General features: G+C 41.1%; 1 protein-coding gene and 1 pseudogene across 11 annotated transcripts in view; both read left to right on the top strand.

The window, feature by feature from the left end:
- The window catches only part of Adam22 (ADAM metallopeptidase domain 22), a 243,642-nt gene that overhangs the window by 79,652 nt on the left and 147,886 nt on the right, over window positions 1-16,104 (top strand). The window lies entirely within an intron of this gene.
- Window positions 9,642-10,559, top strand: LOC130866748 (26S proteasome non-ATPase regulatory subunit 10-like; annotated as a pseudogene).

Below are 16,104 nucleotides of genomic sequence, written 5' to 3'. Positions count from 1 at the left end.
AGTGGTGAGAGCTTGTGCAGAAGAGACCACAGGCTCGGCTGGGATCAATAGCCTTGAGAAGGCTGGGGTCCTCTTTACTATGACAAACCCTCACCTAACAAATGCGTTCCTCTGAGGACCAGCCCATGCTATGAGAACAGAATTAATCCATTCATGAGAATACTCGTGACTCAGTCACTTACCATGAGGAGAAAACTACTTTTCAATATTGCCATATTCAGGGTTTTGGTGGGGACAGCCACACATCTTAACCATAGCACCCAGCCCCACTAGAAGGCAGAAAGCAAGAAACCCTTTGCTATGAACCACGAAGATCAGTCTCGCGGGTGCAAGACAGGGGAGTGGGTGCATGCCTGTGGACACCTAGTTCTCCATCTCGGCAAAGGCCTCTTAGAGACCCTGACCCACGCCTGTCATCTAATATGTAAGCAAGAGTAGGGAGCACTTTTATAGGCTTTCCAAGTTTTCTAAATCTTGCTGCCGGGAAGCAGCTCTTAATGTGTGCTATGGCTTACCTAAGACATGATGACATACATCCTGCTAAAATACTAGGGGCTAAGTGTTTGTATTGTGGCCCTTTGTTTCTGTTAGTGGTCTGGCTCAGAAAGAAAACATGTGAAAAAAATATTGACTTTTTCAGACAAAAAAATTTTTTTTAAGTGGAAAATTTCAAACACAGTTTGATTTATCCTCATCCTTACCCTGTTTATGTATTTATTATTTCAGGGCGTCTATGCATGGCTCATGCTGTTTTCCAACTTGCGATCTTTCTGCCTCTGCCTCTTTGTGGGCATTGCAGGTGTGTGATGTCATGTCTTCATATTCATTCTCTTCTAATTAGTTTTTATTCCTCTACCAGCATAGACTCTACTAAATGATATAGGAAAGAAAAATTTTCTTTCCCCATGTAAGAATAACCAAAAGTTCAAGAGAAAGGAGGGCATTGATTGGTCTTGATGACTGGGCAAATTGCTTTGACCAGTACCTTATTCCTTGATGAGGTGTAGCTATTTCTTAAAAGAGAAGATCGGGCACTGTTACCAGAGTACAGGGGTGTGATTGGTGGGCTGGCCTAAGTCGCAGAAACCTATCACTGTGCTTCACTGCATGACGGTGTCAGAAAATGCTGCTTCCAAGTGCCTAGCTAGAAAGCTCTCCTCTGACACTGAGCTCAGAATCAAGTCACTTTGTTCTTCCTTAGCTAAGAACACAGTCTGGGGAGCATGGGTCCATTTGATTGTCATGTGTTCCCGGTCTCCTTGCCAAGGCAAGGCAAGTAGGTACCATTTAAATCTAGTCACCAAATAATCTTCGATGTTAAAGCTTAAAAAGAAAGCTTTTTAAGTTGCTGGCAAAATTAAATATGAATACAAATGAGAAATAAGAAGCACATTACATTTTATACCTCTGGCACATTTGGGAATAGTTCCTGCATGGATATTTTTGCCTACAATAGGCTTACCCTCTGTACTTTTCCTTATAATCCTCCCATTTTGCTCCTTTATAAGTTGCTTGAAACCTTCATTAAGGAATGAGAAGAAGCAAGAGTTACAGTTCTTGCAAAGCTTATCTCCCCTTTTTGAAGTACAGAAATCCTCGGTTGTGAATGTCTTCATTCGCCTAATACCTTTGTTGGGGAAGCCGCCATTCTTCTTGGTAGCGTTCTGAAGAAGCTGAAGAGAGATACGGAAAGGAATGAGGACAGGAATGGTTTTCACAGTCCTACTTACAACACAGCGTCTCATTTTGTCCCCACGTCCCTTAAAATGCTGTGTGCTCCATGATACCATAGTGATGTATGGATAGTGCTGCCAGCTGTGTCTGCACCATACACCATGCATGAGGACGTGGCCGCACCTCCTTCGCTGTGACTCTGACACTTTGGTAAGACTGTGTTGTGCCTGTATCATCATCTTTGGTATGAAACCCCCGGGTAAACTGAGCCCGTCCTTGTTTCTTTTAAGAACGCTTTTTCTTTCTTTCCTACTTAACAATGATTAATTAATGGGGTAGAATAAGATGAAAAGGTCTCCGGATTGAATCACACATTTTGGAGGATTGTTTGACAACAATATGATAATAAAGACGTAAAGAAGAAAGTAGTCTTCTATCTTGTTATCTAGAGCAAACAGCTGCTGCGATCCCTTCATGTTTTCCTGTGCATCTTCTGATTGGAGCATACGTGGTTAAGTCATTGTGATCATTTAACATTTGCCACAGATGTCTTTTTAGACATAAATAAATGTCTACATTTATTAATGGCTTTGTAAGATCTTATTTCCCCATGTTCTGTAACTTATGATAAAATTCACTTCTACTACATATTTTTATTATTTTTTAAATCTTGAACTTTATAAATGATGCTATTAGGATTTTGCTGGGGATATTTTTTCAAGAAAAAAACTTAAGTCAGAGTTATTGGATAAAGGTTAGAAGTGCTTTAAATCAGTTTAACAGTGAACTTGAGATAATTTTGAAATTTGAAACACATATAATAGTCTTTATGATTGGAACTCACAAGGATTTAATTCCATTCTTCGTGGGGGGCATCATACATGTTCTACCAATTCACCTCTCTTTAGTCTATTTCTTATGAGAAATGAAAATCTAAGGCCTAGGTTCACATGCGAATGAAAGGAAAGATGAGGCACACATATTGACTCTTTCCTCTTCCGTCCAGATTCTGTTGGGTGTCCTCTGTCTTGTGTCCTTTTTATTGCCGTATCTGTCCCTCAGCCTAGGACTCAGTAGTGATTAGTGGAGAGTGATGGCTTGATGTTTGCCCTTTAGAAGAAACTTGGATGGCTTAGCTCATCTCTACATTCTTTGTCTCCTGGGAATTCAAATAGATCTCTGTTTTTTTGTGGTGCTGTGATCACATATACTCTCTCTGTAAGACTGGGAAATATACTAATATTCAGAGAAATAAATGTTGGACCATGTAGAAAACAAAAGAAAGTGGGTTAATGCTGAGCTTACATCGCATGAACTTTTTTTGTTTTGCATTTCATGGCCATTGTAACTAGCTGTCATGGGTATTGTAACTAGCTGTTGTGGGCATTGTAACTAGCTGGCATGGGCCTTGTAACTAGCTGGCATGGACGTTGTAACTAGTTGGCATGGGCCTTGTAAGTAGCTGACATGGGCCTTGTAATTAGCTGGCATGGACATTGTAACTGGCTGGCGTTGATGTTGTAACTAGCTGGCATGGACGTTTTAACTAGCTGGCATGGGCGTTGTTAGTTGCTGGCATGGGCATTGTAACTAGCTGGCATGGACATCGTAACTAGCTGGCATGGACATTGTAACTAGCTGGCATGGACATTGTAACTAGCTAGCATGGACATTGTAACTAGCTGGCATGGGCATTGTAACTAGCTGGCATGGACATTGTAATTAGCTGGCATGGACATTGTAACAAGCTGGCATGGGCATTGTAACTAGCTGGCATGGGCATTATAACTAGCTGGCATGGGCATTGTAACTAGCTGGCATGGAATGTTGAGGAGTCATGAACTGCATGATCGAAGGAATTGAGAAATCAGAGGGCACTTACGTTTCTTCCTGTATCTCAAGGATTTAGCTCCTGGCATATGAGACTTTTCAGCATATATCTAGAGAGATATATTCCTTCCATTCTGCGGACATACAGTCTCTGAAGGGGCACCTGCCATAAATAATTGACTTGTTTTAACTTAATTTACAGTGATAGGGGTTGGGAACAGTCAGTGGCAGATCACTTGTTCAATATGTGTGAGGTACTGAGTTTTACCTCCAGCACCTCTCTAACTCCACCCAAAAATTTATCTCATCCAAACAGTGAGCAATGTGTAAAGGTCAAGATATGCTGGTTCTGGTTGTCAGGCATATTCATTGTCCCGTGAACCATGACATCAGCAGACAAACTCTAAAAATGTCACATAAAGCAGAAAGATGCACCTCTGTCATTTGTATAGCAATTCTGTAATATATTTCTTATCTTGCTGGAGAGTTCCACAGCTTTCTATCACTGTGGTTCTGTAAACAATGGCAACTGTAATCATCAAGTTTGTGAGACAGTTTCAAGTTGTAAAAAAAATCATATAGGGAAGCTATAATCAGAACCCAGTTTTGTGTTCACATCTTTCCAAGTAGTGTAGAGTTCAAGGATCATTATAAATATAGTGGAGAACTGGAGAGATGATTCAGTGGTCAAGGGTGCTGGCTGTTCTTCAGAGAGTCTGGGTTTGGTTCCCAGCACCCCTATGTGACTTTCAGCTGTCGGTAACTCCATTTCCAGGGGAATCTCACAACCTCTTTTGGCCTCTTCAGGCAAAAGGCACACACATGGTTCATAGACATACAGACGGCAAGCAGCCATACACATAAAATAAGAAATAAGACATACCTAAAGAAGTATACCTGGGTGGGGTGGCACACACCTTTAATTCCAGAACTTGGGAGGTAGAGGCAGTGGCTTCTCTGAGTTCAAGGCCAGCTTCATCTACAAAGTGAGTACACAGAGAAACTCTGTTTTGAAAACTTAAAAAAATAGTATAGTGGAAATATTTTTATCCTTTTATAAATTCATATTTTCTCATTTAAAACAATTGTTGGTGACCACTGTTAAAAAGATTTATTGCCATCTTCAAAATGAAGGTACAAGAGCCACGTTCTGTTTCCTCACCACTTAAGCTCTGCAGTGCCCCCTGCTGGTTCTGTCTGCATTCATGCCCTCAATGGTGTTCCAGTCTTCACGGTTCGTGATGTTGTGTTCATTATTCTGCATCTTCTCCGTATGTTCTAGAAAATATCAATGCTCATGTCCTCAAAACTCCTTTTGTTACTCACATTTCTTCCTTCTCTAATGCAGCGCACCCAAACAGCCCAAGCCAGTGTCCTTTCTGACCTTCCACTCATGCAGTGAGCCCAAGCCAGTGTCCTTTCTGTTCTTCCACTCGCTGTCATAACTCAACCTTTAGGTGTCTTTCAAACTTGACCTCTTTCCTACACCTCTCAGTAACCAGGTTTTCAGCTGCCACTTCAAGAGCAAAGTGGTTAAATTCATTGTCCACCCTCCTGTCACAGATCTTCCTGTTTTTTATACATCTTCACTGTAGCCTGACTCTGCTCTGAAGCAGTAGCTGTCCCGCCATCCTGAGTTAATAAACTTCTGTTGCAGGTGGTCCATAAAGAGAGAGGAGTGTTTTGGATAGGGTGAATTTCCTGTTTAACAAACTACAGAAAACATAGTGCTTAAAATAAAAAGTTAATCATTGCAGTTTCTGTGGGTCATAAGTCCCCTTCAGAGGAAATGGTTCCTCTGGTCATGGTGGATAAAGCTAACCTTTGAGGCACCAACCGTGGCATGGGCGTTGGTGAAATCCAGCATCCCTCCTGGCTTTATGACTGAAGTCCTTGTTTGCTTTCTAGCTGGTGGCTAGGCCCTATCTACGCAACCAGAGGTCCCTCTCAGGTCTTGCCTCATGATTCCTGTCGTAGGCAGCTCAGAATACAGTGACTACTTTTTTTTCTAGATTAACACATTTTTTTTTGTTGCTTCTAGTCAGATTCCATTTCCCTGATTAACTTAAGTCCACTCAAGATACTATCTTCCTCTGCATTAGCATAAAGCCAAATGATGGGGACCTTAATTAAATCTATAAAGATTCCCTTTTCTATCTGACACAACTTAGTCCTGAGAATGGATCCCATTCCTTTGAAGGTCTCACCCACAGCAGAGGGTTGGGGGCTATTCAGAATATGTTTAACATAAAGTACTAAAGGTTGGATCTGAGGTCCTCATGTGGTAAACATGTTCTCTGCCCTAACCTGTAGCTCTTGGAATGTATGATTAGTTCTGAAGTATTGTGTTTTTATTGGGATATGTAGGCAGCTTCTTCTTTGCCTTATTTTTTTGTTATATAATTCATATAGTTTTGCATGCTTTTGTCCCTGTCTGGGCAGGGTGGAATGTGATGTGGCTGTTCTCATTTGTTGTAGCAGATAAGGGTAATTGCTTTTGGCTGGGTAGATGATGGCGTTCATCCATTTCATCTCTGGCCTTTAGAAGAAGGTCATTTGTCTTCTCAGATGTGTGTGGACCAAGCCACATTTTTAAATGCTGTTTTACTTTGGAGGAAATATGTTAAAAGAAATAAAAATATAGCTGTTTTGTTTCAATAAATGGAATTCTATTCTGGTTTCCTAAAAATGTGTTCATAAATAGCATCTGTTTCTGTGTAAATATAGGATTGGTATTAATTATTTTCTGCTTGTGTTGCTAAAATTGGTGATGGAATATTTCTCTGAGTCCTGCCTGATGTGTATTGTGTGCTTTGCTGTCTTTAACTGTTTTTCCAATCTAAGAAGGGGACATTTGCGGGGGGGGGGGGCTTTTCTACTGTTTCTTGTTGATTTTGCATAAATCTATGGTTATTTTTAATTCTTAGCAACTTTTTTTGTTATATTCTAAACAAGATTCAGTGTTAATTCTATCTCACAGAGCAGGAAATTTTACCTGATTCCTTAAGTACCGCTTAAAAAATTGTATAATTTAAGACAGGGTTGGCAGCACATGCCTACAAATTCAGGACTTGTGGACTGAAATAAGAGGGTGAGGAGTTGGAGACCCATTTGAGTTACATAGCAAGACCTTGTCTCAAACAAACAAAATTACATGTGTTTAAAAATATGGTATATTCATTTCACTGTATAGCAATACAAGGAGAAGTTTTACCTTTGCTTTATGTATGTATGTGTTTTTTTATTGATCTGGTGTTTAACTGGTATGAAATACATACTGACACTGGCTTAATGCTTTTGAAATTACGAGCAATTTACAGCATCAATTCTACTTTGTGGACCAATCTTTTGTATGTGTATTTATAGATTATTCTGCATCTCACTTTGTGCTTGATCTCAAGGACTTTTAGGTGCAATTTCAAATTAATATCCTTGTCTCTCTCAGTCCATAAACCCATTTACTCCTCACTACTCTGGACTGACTAGACATTTCATCTCTCTTAGGAAGGGATGAGAGGAAGAGACAGAAGAAAGAGGGGGAGGGAAGACTCGTGGCTCAGCCAGTGATTGTGTTTGTTGTTCTTACCATCCTAACAACACAAGGAGGAATGTTTATGTGTGTCTTCCGCTAAGATCGTCCCCAAGTTGGAGACTTAACTTACGCTCTTGCAGCAGAACTGCTAAAAGCAGCCCTCTTTGCTGATCCTTCACACTACTGCTGCCAGGTTATTGTTTCTGTAGTTTTGCCTCCATCCTTTCCCAGTCAATTAAGGTAAAATTGGCAATGAAAATGGTACAGATTAAAACATATGATGTATTACATATATATATATACATACATACATACACATTATGGAATAATTAAAGTAAGCCATCTAATATACTTGTTTGTATGTTTCATTTAAATATATCTGCTATATTTATCATTCATATATTTTGATATATTTAAATGTTACTACGTATTTTGCAGTGCTGAGGATTTAACCCAATACCTTGCCTGTATTAGGACCTATCACTGAGTTACATCTCTAGCCTACATCACATTTTTTTTTTTTTTTTTTTGGTTTTTCGAGACAGGGTTTCTATGTAGCTTTGGTGCCTGTCCTGGAACTAGCTTTTGTAGACCAGGCTGGCCTCGAACTCCCAGAGATCCGCCTGCCTCTGCCTCCCGAGTGCTGGGATTAAAGGCGTGCGCCACCACCGCCCGGCACATTTTTTATAATTAGAATATTTAGAGTTTTTAAACCTATAATATATCATTAAGCATAGTCACCATGTTGTACAGTAAATCTCGAGATCGCCCTTCTAGTGTAACTAAGATTTTATACCCTTTACTCGACACGCCCCATTCCTCTGCTCAAGTCCCACCTGCCACATTTTAGATTCCTCATGCAAGTGAGATCACTTGGTATTTGCCTTTCTAGGCTGGTATTGTGGGGTATTTTATTCTGTTTACTTTTTAGACTCTTTTGGGGGGCTCACCACCCAGCTCCCAAATAAATCATACATAGAGTCGTATTCTTTGTTATGAATGCCTGGTCTTAGCTTGGCTTCCTTCTTGCCAACTTTTCTTATCTTAAGTTATCTTGCCTACCTTTGGCCTCTGGACTTTTATCTTTTTTACTTCTGTATATCACACTTTACTTCTTTCTCCGTGGCTCGCTGTGTAGCTGGGTGGCTGTGTGGCTGTGTGGCTGTGTGGCTGGGTGGCTGTGTGGCTGTGTGGCTGTGTGGCTGGGTGGCTGTGTAGCTGGGTGGCTGGGTGGCTGTGTGGCTGTGTGGCTGGGTGGCTGTGTAGCTGGGTGCCTGGGTGGCTGGGTGGCTGTGTGGCTGTGTGGCTGGGTGGCTGTGTAGCTGGGTGGCTGGGTGGCTGTGTGGCTGTGTGGCTGTGTGGCTGGGTGGCTGTGTAGCTGGGTGGCTGGGTGGCTGTGTGGCTGGGTGGCTGTGTGGCTGTGTGGCTGTGTGGCTGTGTGGCTGGGTGGCTGTGTAGCTGGGTGGCTGGGTGGCTGTGTAGCTGGGTGGCTGTGTGGCTGGGTGGCTGTGTGGCTGGGTGGCTGTGTGGCTGGGTGGCTGTGTAGCTGGGTGGCTGAGTGGCTGGGTGGCTGGGTGGTTGGGTGGCTGGGTGGCTGGGTGGCTGGGTGGCTGGGTGGCTGTGTAGCTGGGTGCCTGGGTGGCTGGGTGGCTGTGTAGCTGGGTGGCTGGGTGGCTGGGTGGCTGTGTAGCTGGGTGGCTGGGTGGCTGGGTGGCTGGCCCCTAGTGTCCTCCTCTCCGTTCTGCTCTCCTTGTGCTTGGGCCTCCTTCTATTTATTCTCTCTGCCTGCTTCTATTTATTCTCTCTGCCTGCTGCCCCACTATCCTTGCTCCTGCCTTACTATTGGCTGTTCAGAGCTTATTAGGACCACCAGGTGTTTTTAACAGAGCTTCACAGAGTTAAACAAATGCAGTGTAACAAAAGTCACACATCTGAAAGCAAGATTCCCCAGCAGGCTGGCTTTTCTCATTTAGCATGCTATCCTTCACGTTCATCCGTGTGGTTCAAATGGTAGAACAGTGGTTTTGTTTTTTCCTTCACACTGAATACTATATATTCAGCATCATCTTTATCCGTTCATCTTTGGTGAGCACTTTGTGTTTCTTGGCTGCTGTCAGTGATGTTGCACCAGGTACAAGTGCAGGCATTTCTATTTGCAGCTTTAATTCCTTTGCACATATTTCCAGAAGTGGGGTTGCTAGATCCTGCGGCAATTCTACCTTTAATCTTTTGGGGACCTTCCTTCTTATTTGCAGTAATGGCTGTTCTGATGTACAGTTCTCCTAACTCCAGATGTGCCTTTTTCTTGGAATCCTCTCCACAATATTTATCCTTCTTGTTACAGCATCTCTGATACATGTATGGAGATCTTGCCTTTGGTTTTAAGTTGCGCTCTTTGGTGAGTAATGATGTTGAGTACCTTTTCACATATCTGAAGGATGTTTGCATTCCTTCTTTGGAAAAGTGCTTATTTAGGTTCTTTGGCTTCTTTTAAAATTAAGTTATTTGTCTTAGTTTGTGCCGAGTTCCTTATACATTTTGGGTAGTTATCCTATTGCCTTATCAAATGAAGGGTTTGCAGATATTTCTCCTTCTCTAGGGTGTATCTTTTGGTGTCGCACCCTGATGATTGCTCAGCCCACTGTCAAGAAGCTTTTAGAAGTTTAAAGTTTCAGACGCTTGGAAGATTCTGGGAAGGCGAAATGGAGGGGAGTGTGTCTAACGTAATGGTCTGCAACTTGGCCTACACCGGGAAGCTGGATGAGTTGAAGGAGAGCATTTTGGCCGATCAGTCTCTAGCTACTAGAACCGATCAGGACAGCAGAATAGAATTGCACTGGGCATGCTCAGCCGGTCATACAGAAATTGTTGAATTCTTGCTGGAACTTGGCGTGCCGGTGAATGATAAAGATGACGCAGGCTGGTCTCCTCTGCATATTGCTGCTTCTGCTGGCCGGGATGAGATTGTAAAGGCCCTTCTGATGAAAGGTGCACAAGTGAATGCTGTCAATCAAAATGGCTGCACTCCTCTCCATTATGCAGCCTCAAAAAATAGGCATGAGATTGCTGCCATGTTACTGGAAGGTGGAGCTGATCCAGATGCTAAGGACCATTATGAGGCTACAGCAATGCACCGGGCAGCAGCCAAGGACACTTAGCCTGTGATGAGGAAAGAGTGGAAGAAGCAAAATTACTGGTGACCCAAGGAGCGAGTGTTCACATTGAGAATAAAGAAAAAAAGACACCCCTGCAAGTGGCCAAGGGTGGCCTGGGCTTACTACTCAAGAGAATTGTAGAAAGTTAAGCAGCTTGGATTTATTCTTTATATGTTTTGTTGTCCTCTCTGTCCTGGAAACTGTTGTATTGTGCACACGGCATCTTGAACTAACAAACATGTTTTCTCACCTCCATAATCTTAGAACATGTTGTATTGCTCCTGCTGAAGTACCTGTTCCAAGCTTACCACCCACTTTTAAGGCATCGGAAAACTGTTGGAATTGTTCTATTGATGTCATTTATTGTTCTCCATTAAATCTTGAAATTTGGAAAAAAAAAAGTTTCAGACGCTTTAACTTTTATGTCCTCTGATTCTTTTTTTTAAAATTTTTTCAAGGTTAAAATGAAGTTTATTATGTTTTTGATTTTTTTTCTGATTTTTTTAAAAAATAAAACTGTTTATAAAACAGTTATTTTATCCCCATGGCAGAGTGACCCCTGAAAGATGCACATATCCCTTTTCAAGACCTTAACAAGATTTTTTGGTACTTTTTTCTTTTTTTAAAACTCATATATTAAAGAATTATACATTTCAAACTAATTTTTGTGTGTGTTGTAACGTGAGTGGTGTGGGAGGTTCTTCTGTCTATGTGTTACTTTTTTTTTTGTGTGCTTTTTTTTTTTTTTTTATTCTTTTTTAATTAAAATTTCCACCTGCTCCCCGTTTCCCATTTCCCTCCCCTCCTCCCAAATATTGCCCCCTCCCCCCACTTCCCTCCCCCTATCCCCACTCCTCTTCTCCTCCCCCCACACCATTCCCCCTCCCTCTTGATACTGAAGAGCAGTCCAAATTCTCTGCCCTGCGGGAAGACGAAGGTCTTCTGTCTACTTCCAGGAAGGTGAGCATCTAAACAGGCTAAGCTCCCACAAAGCCGGTTCATGTATTAGGAGCGAAACCTAGTGCCATTGTCCTTGGCTTCTCATCTGCCTTCATTGTCTGCCATGCTCAGAGAGTCCGGAATCAACCCATGCTTATTCAGTCCCAGACCAGCTGGCCTTGGTGGGCTCCCAATAAATCAGTTCCACTGTCACAGTGGGTGGGTGCATCCCTCGTGGTCCTGATTTTTTGCTCATGTTCTCCCTCCTTCTGCTCCTCATTTGGACCTTAAGAGCTCAGACCGTTGCTCCAAATTGAGACTCTGTCTCTACCTCGATCCATCGCCAGATGAAGGTTCTAAGGAGATATGCAAGATATTCATCAGTATAGGATAGGGTCATTTCAGGTTCCCTCTCCTTAGTTGCCCAAGGTACCAGCTGGGGACATATTCCTGGACACCTGCGAACCCCTCAAGAGTCAAGTCTCTTGCCAACCCTAAGATGGCTCCCTTAGATAGGGTATATACTTCGCTGCTCCCGTATCAATCCTTCCTATATCCCAACCATCCCAATCCCCCGAACTACTCCCATCCTCCCCTTCTCATGTTTCTCATCCCATTTCCCCTTTGCCCCATGCCACCTCACCCGCAAGTTCCCAGTTTTTGCCCTGCAATCTTGTCTACTTCCCCCTCTCCATGCGGATGACTATATGATTTTCTTTGGGTTCACTTTCTTATTTAACTTCTATAGGATCACAAATTATATGCTTAATGTCTTTTATTTATGGCTAGAAACCGATTATGAGTGAGTACATCCCATGTTCCTCTTTTTGGGTCTGGGATACCTCACTCAGGATAGTGTTTTCTATTTCCATCCATTTGCACGCAAAATTCGAGAAGTCATTGTTTTTTACTGCTGAGTAGTACTCTAATATGTATATATTCCACACTTTCTTCATCCATTCCTCCATTGAAGGGCATCTAGGTTGTTTCCAGGTTTTGGCTATTACAAACAATGCTGCTATGAACATAGTTGAACAGATACTTTTATCATTTGATGGGGCATCTCTTGGGTATATTCCCAATAGTGGTATTACTGGATCTTGGGGTAGGTTGATCCCAAATTTCCTGAGAAATCGCCACACTGATTTCCAGAGTGGTTGCACAAGTTTGCATTCCCACCAGCAATGAATGAGTGTGCCTCTTTCTCCACAACCTCGCCAGCAAAGGCTATCATTGGTGTTTTTGATTTTAGCCATTCTGACAGGTGTAAGATGGTATCTCAAAGTTGTTTTAATTTGCATTTCCCTTATCGCTAAGGAGGTTGAGCATGACCTTAAGTGTCTTTTGGCCATTTGAATTTCTTCTGTTGAGAATTCTCTGTTCAGATCAGTGCCCCATTTTTTTATTGGGTTCATTAGCATTTTAAAGTTTAGTTTCTTGAGTTCTTTATATATTTTGGTGATCAGACCTTTGTCTGTTGCAGGGTTGGTGAAGATCTTCTCCCAGTCAGTGGGTTGCCTTTTTGTCTTAGTGACAGTGTCCTTTGCTTTACAGAAGCTACTCAGTTTCAGGAGGTCCCATTTATTCAATGTTGTCCTTAATGTCTGTGCTGCTGGGGATAAACGTAGGAAGTGATCTCCTGTACCCATATGTTGTAGAGTACTTCCAACTTTTTCTTCTATCAGGTTCAGTGTGTTCAGACTAATATTGAGGTCTTTAATCCATTTGGACTTGAGTTTTGTGCATGGTGATAGATATGGATCTATTTTCATTCTTCTACACGTTGACAACCAGTTCTGCCAGCACCATTTGTTGAAGATGCTCTCTTTTTTCCATTGAATACTTTTAGCTCCTTTATCAAAAATTAGGTGTTCATAAGTTTGTGGGTTAAAATCAGGGTCTTCTACTCGGTTCCATTGATCGACTTCTCTGTTTTTATGCCAATACCAAGCTGTTTTCAATACTGAGGCTCTGTAATAGAGTTTGAGGTCAGGGATGGTAATGCCTCCAGACGATCCTTTATTATATAAGATTGTTTTGGCTATCCTGGGTTTTTTGTTTCTCCATATAAAGTTGATTATTGTCCTCTCAAGATCTGTGAAGAATTTTGATGGGATTTTAATGGGGATTGCATTGAATCTATAAATTGCCCTTGGTAGAATTGCCATTTTTACTATGTTGATCCTCCCTATCCAAGAGCAAGGGAGATCCTTCCATTTTCTGGTATCCTCCTCAATTTCTTTCTTCATTGACTTAAAGTTCTTGTCAAATAGATCCTTTACTTCCTTGGTTAGGGTTACCCCAAGATATTTTATGCTATTTGTGGCTATCGTGAATGGTGATGCTTCTCTGATTTCCATCTCTGCTTCCTTATCCTTTGTGTATAGGAGGGCAACTGATTTTTTGGAATTGATCTTGTATCCTGCAACGCTACTAAAGGTGTTTATCAGCTGAAGGAGTTCTTTGCTGGAGTTTTTGGGGTCGCTTATGTACACTATCATATCGTCTGCAAATAATGAAAGTTTAACTTCTTCCTTTCCGATTTGAATCCCTTTGATCCCCTTATGTTGTCTTATTGCTATTGCTAGAATTTCAAGCACTATATTAAAGAGGTATGGAGAGAGTGGACAACCTTGTCGTGTTCCTGATTTTAGTGGAATAGCTTTGAGTTTCTCTCCATTTAATTTGATGTTAGCTGACGGCTTGCTATAAATAGCTTTTATTATAGTTAGGAACGACCCTTGTATTCCTAATCTCTCTAAGACCTTTATCATAAAGGGATGTTGAATTTTGTCAAATGCTTTTTCAGCATCTAATGAAATGATCATATGGTTTTTTACTTTCAGTTTATTTATATGATGGATTACATTGATAGATTTTCGTATGTTAAACCAGCCCTGCATCTCTGGGATGAAGCCTACTTGATCATAATGGATAATTTTTCTAATGTGTTCTTGGATTCGGTTTACCAGTATTTTATTGAGTATTTTTGCGTCGATGTTCATGAGTGAGATTGGCCTGTAGTTCTCTTTCTTGGTTGTGTCTTTGTGTGGTTTTGGTATCAGAGTAACTTCAGCTTCATAAAAGGAATTTGGCAATGACTTCTCTGTTTCAATATTGTGAAATACATTAAGGAGTATAGGTATTAGGTCTTCTTGGAAGTTCTGGTAGAATTCTGCATTGAAGCCGTCTGGACCTGGGCTTTTTTTGGTGGGGAGGTTTTTTATAACAACTTCTAATTCTTCGCGACTAACAGGTCTATTTAGATTGTTCACCTGGTCCTGGTTTAACTTTGGTATATGGTACTTATCTAAAAAAGTGTCCATTTCTATAACATTTTCCAATTTTGTGGCATACAGGTTTTTGTAGTAAGATCTAATGATTCTCTGAATTTCCTCTGAGTCTGTGGTTATGTCTCCCTTTTCATTTCTAATTTTGTTAATTTGCGTATTCTCTCTCCGCCGTTTGATTAGTTTGGATAGGGGTTTATCAATCTTATTGATTTTCTCCATGAACCAGCTTTTTGTTTCATTGATTCTTTGGATTGTTTTCTGTGTTTCTATTTTGTTGATTTCAGCCCTCAATTTGATTATTTCCAGTCTTCTACTTCTCCTAGGTGAGTCTGCTTCTTTTTTTTCTAAAGCTTTCAGGTGGGCTATTAAGTCTCCAATGTGTGCTTTCTCCGTTTTCTTTAAGTGGGCACTTAATGCTATGAATTTTCCTCTTAGCACTGCTTTCATAGTGTCCCATAGGTTTGAGTATGTTGAGTCTTCGTTTTCATTGAATTCAAGAAAGACTTTAATTTCTTTCTTTATTTCTTCCTTGATCCAGGTGAGGTTCAGTAGTTGACTGTCCAGTTTCCATGAGTTCATAGGCTTTCTGGGGATAGCATTGTTGTTGAATTCTAACTTTAATCCATGGTGATCTGATAAGACACAGGTGGTTACCGATATTTTTTTGTAACTGTGTAAGTTTGCTTTGTTACCGAGTATGTGGTCTATTTTCGAGAAGGTTCCATGAGCTGCAGAGAAGAAGGTATATTCTTTCCTATTTGGGTGGAATGTTCTATAGATGTCTGTTAAGTCCATTTGATTCATTACCTCCCTTAATCCTCTTATTTCTCTGTTAGGTTTCTGTCTGATTGACCTGTCCATTGGTGAGAGAGGAGTGTTGAAATCTCCTACTATTAGTGTGTGTGGTTTGATGACTGCCTTGAGTTTTAGTAACGTTTCTTTTACATAAGTGGGTGCTTTTATATTAGGGGCATATATATTCAGGATTGAGATTTCATCCTGGTGAATTGTTCCTGTTATGAGTAAAAAATGTCCATCTCCATCTCTTTTGATTGATTTTAGTTTGAAGTCAACTTTCTTAGAAATTAGTATGGCCACACCTGCTTGTTTCTTAGGTCCGTTTGCTTGATAAACCTTTTCCCAGCCCTTTACTCTGAGTAGATGTCTGTCTTTGTGGTTGAGGTGTGTTTCTTGTAAGCAGCAGAATGTTGGATCCTGTTTTCGTATCCAATCTCTTAGCCTGTGCCTCTTTATAGGTGAGTTGAGTCCATTGATGTTAAGTGATATTAATGACCAGTGGTTGTTAACTCCGGTCATTTTTCCTTTCTTTCTTTCTTTCCTTTGGTAGTAGAGTTTGTGTGTTTCCCTTCTTCAAGTTGTGCTGGTGAAGGGTCATTAGATGTCTGAGTTATTGTGGGCATTGTTGGATTCCTTGGTTTGTGATTTTCCTTCAATTACTTTCTGAAGGGCTGGATTTGTAGCTACGTATTGTTTAAATTTGTTTTTATCCTGGAAAACTTTGTTTTCTCCATTTATAGTGAACGAAAGCTTGGCTGGGTATAGTAGTCTGGGCTTGCATCCATGGTCTCGTAGTTTCTGCAGTATATCTATCCAGGACCTTCTGGCTTTCATGGTTTCCATAGAGAAATCAGGTGTAAGTCTGATAGGTTTACCTTTATAG

The sequence above is a fragment of the Chionomys nivalis genome, chromosome 26 (assembly GCF_950005125.1).
Source record: "Chionomys nivalis chromosome 26, mChiNiv1.1, whole genome shotgun sequence".
In the NCBI taxonomy this organism is placed as follows: Eukaryota; Metazoa; Chordata; class Mammalia; order Rodentia; family Cricetidae; genus Chionomys; species Chionomys nivalis.
Note: the sequence above shows the minus strand (reverse complement) of the source record. Positions and strands in the feature narration are given on the sequence as shown.